Here is a 3,568-nt window from a genome sequence, read left to right as displayed (position 1 = left end):
GATTCCATTGGTCAACATATCTATCTTTATGCCAGTACCGTGCTGTTTTGACCACTGTGGCTTCATAATATGCCTTAAAGTCAGGCAGCGTGAGACCTCCAGCTTCGTTTTTTTTCCTCAAGATACTTTTAGCAATTCGGGGCACCCTGCCCTTCCAGACAAATTTGCTTATTGTTTTTTCTATTTCTGAAGAGTAAGTTGTTGGTATTTTGATTGGTATTGCGTTGAATCTGTAAATCAATTTAGGTAGAATTGACATCTTAACTGTATTTAGTCTTCCAATCCATGAACATGGTATGCCCTTCCATCTATTTAAGTCTTCTGTGATTTCTTTTAACAGTTTCTTGTAGTTTTCTTTGTATAGGTCTTTTGTCTCTTTAGTTAAATTTATTCCTAAGTATTTTATTCTTTTAGTTGCAATTGTAAATGGAATTCGATTCTTGATTTCCCCCTCAGCTTGTTCATTGCTAGCATATAGAAACTCTACAAATTTTTGAATGTTTATCTTGTAACCTGCCACTTTGCTGTACTCATTTATTAGCTCTAGTAGTTTTGCTGTGGATTTTTCAGGGTTTCAGACATATAGTATCATATCATCTGCAAACAGTGAGAGTTTTACTTCTTCCTTTTCAATTTTGATGCCTTGTATTTCTTTTTCTTGTCTAATTGCTCTGGCTAGAACTTCTAACACAATGTTGAATAACAGTGGTGATAGTGGACATCCTTGTCTTGTTCCTGATCTTAGGGGGAAAGTTTTCAATTTTTCCCTATTGAGGATGATGTTAGCTGTGGGCTTTTCATATATTCTCTTTATCATTTTAAGGAAGTTCCCTTCTATTCCTATACTTTGAAATGTTTTCAACAGGAAAGGATGTTGAATTTTGTCAAATGCCTTTTCTGCATCAATCGAGATGATCATGTGGTTTTTCTGCTTTGATTTGTTGATATGGTGCATTACATTAATTGACTTTCTTATGTTGAACCATCCTTGCATACCTGGGATGAATCCTACTTGGTCATGATGTATAATTCTTTTAATGTGTTGCTGGATTCGATTTGCTAGAATTTTGTTGAGGATTTTTGCATCTATATTCATTAGAGAGATTGGTCTGTAGTTTTCTTTTTTTGTAATATCCTTGCCTGGTTTTGGTATGAGGGTGATGTTGGCCTCATAGAATGAATTAGGTAGCTTTCCCTCTACTTCAATTTTTTTGAAGAGTTTAAGCAGGATTGGTACTAATTCTTTCTGGAATGTTTGGTAGAATTCACATGTGAAGCCGTCTGGTCCTAGACTTTTCTTTTGGGGAAGCTTTCGAATGACTGATTCAATTTCTTTACTTGTGATTGGTTTGTTGAGGTCATCTGTTTCTTCTCGAGTCAAAGTTGGTTGTTCATGCCTTTCTAGGAACTTGTCCATTTTCATCTACATTTTTGTATTTATTGGCATAAAGTTGTTCATAGTATCCTGTTATTACCTCCTTTATTTCTGTGAGGTCAGTGGTTATGTCTCCTCTTCCATTTCTGATCTTATTTATTTGCATCCTCTCTCCTCTTCTCTTTGTCAGTCTTGCTAAGGGCCCATCAATCTTATTGATTTTCTCATAGAACCATCTTCTGGTTTTATTGATTTTTTCAATTGTTTTCATGTTCTCAATTTCATTTATTTCTGCTCTAATCTTTATTATTTCTTTTCTTTTGCTTGCTTTAGGATTGGTTTGCTGTTCTTTCTCCAGTTCTTCCAAGTGGACAGTTAATTCCTGAATTTTTGCCCTTTCTTCTTTTTTGATATAGGTGTTTAAGGCAATAAATTTCCCTCTTAGCACTGCCTTTGCTGCATCCCATAAGTTTTGATATGTTGTGTTTTCATTTTCATTTGCCTTGAGATATTTACTGATTTCTTTTGTAATTTCTTCCTTGACCCACTGGTTGTTTAAGAGTGTGTTGTTGAGCCTCCACATATTTGTGAATTTTCTGGTGCTCTGTCTATTATTGATTTCCAACATCATTCCTTTATGATCTGAGAAAGTGTTTTGTATGATTTCAATCTTTTTAAACTTGTTGAGACTTGCTTTGTGACCCAGCATATGGTCTATCTTTGAGCACTTGAGAAAAAGGTGTATCCTGCTGTTGTGGGGTGTAATGTCCTATAAATGTCTGTTAAGTCTAGCTCATTTATTGCAATATTCAAATTCTCTGTTTCTTTATTGATCCTCTGTCTAGATGTTCTGTCCATTGATGAGAGTGGGGAATTGAAGTCTCCAACTATTATGGTAGATGTGTCTATTTCTCTTTTCAGTGTTTGCAGTGTTTGCCTCATTTATTTTGGATCATTCTGGTTCAGTGCATAAATATTTATGATTGTTATGTCTTAATGCTGCATTGTTCCTTTCATTAGTACATATTGTCCTTCTCTGTCTCTTTTAACTGTTTTACATTTGAAGTCTAATTTGTTGGATATTAGTATAGCTACTCCTGCTCCTTTCTGGTTGTTATTTCATGAAATATCTTTTCCCAACCTTTCACTTTCAACCTATGTTTATCTTTGGGTCTAAGATGTGTTTCCTGTAGACAGCATATAGAAGGATCCTGTTTTTTAATCCATTCTGCCAGTCTATGTCTATTGATTGGGGAGTTCAATCCATTAACATTTAGTGTTATTACTGTATTGGTAGTACTTTCTTTTACCATTTTGCCTTTTGGATTTTATATGTCATATCTGATTTTCCTTCTTTCTACACTCTTCTCCACACCTCTCTCTTCTGTCCTTTCATATCTGTCTCTAGTGCTCCCTTTAGTATTATTTGCAGAGCTGGTCTCTTGGTCACAAATTCTCACAGTGATTTTTTTTCTGAAAATGTTTTAATTTCTCCCTCATTTTTGAAGGACAATTTTGCTGGATATAGAATTCTTGGTTGGCAGTTTTTCTCTTATAGTAATTTAAATATATCATCCCACTGTCTTCTTGCATCCATGGTTTCTGCTGAGAAATCTACACATAGTCTTATTGGGTTTCCCTTGCATGTGATGGATTGCTTTTCTTTTGCTGCTTTCAAGATCCTCTCTTTCTCTTTGACCTCTGACATTCTGATTAGTAAGTGTCTTCAAGAACATCTATTTGGATTTATTCTCTTTGAGGTACACTGCACTTCTTGGATCTGTAATTTTAAGTCTTTCATAAGAGTTGGGAAATTTTCAGTGATAATTTCTTCCATTAGTTTTTCTCCTCATTTTCCCTTCTCTTCTCCTTCTGGAACACCCACAACACGTATATTGTGTGCTTCATATTATCATTCAATTCCCTGAGTCTCTGCTCATATTTTTCCATTTTTTCCCTATATTTTCTGTTTCTTGTTGGATTTCAGATGTTCCATCCTCCAGTTCACTAATCCTATCCTCTGTCTCTCAAAATCTACCATTTTAGATTTCCATTGTTTTTTTCATCTCTTTTACTGTGCTTTCTTTCCCATAAGTTCTGTGATTTGGTTTTTCAGACTTTCGATTTCTTCTTTTTGTTCATTCCTTGCCTTCTTTGTATCCTCCCTCAATTCATTGATTAGATTTTTGATGA

Source organism: Tamandua tetradactyla, chromosome 15, assembly GCF_023851605.1.
Source record: "Tamandua tetradactyla isolate mTamTet1 chromosome 15, mTamTet1.pri, whole genome shotgun sequence".
NCBI lineage: Eukaryota > Metazoa > Chordata > Mammalia > Pilosa > Myrmecophagidae > Tamandua > Tamandua tetradactyla.
The sequence above is the reverse complement of the archived record's forward strand: the minus strand, read 5'-3'. Positions refer to the sequence as shown.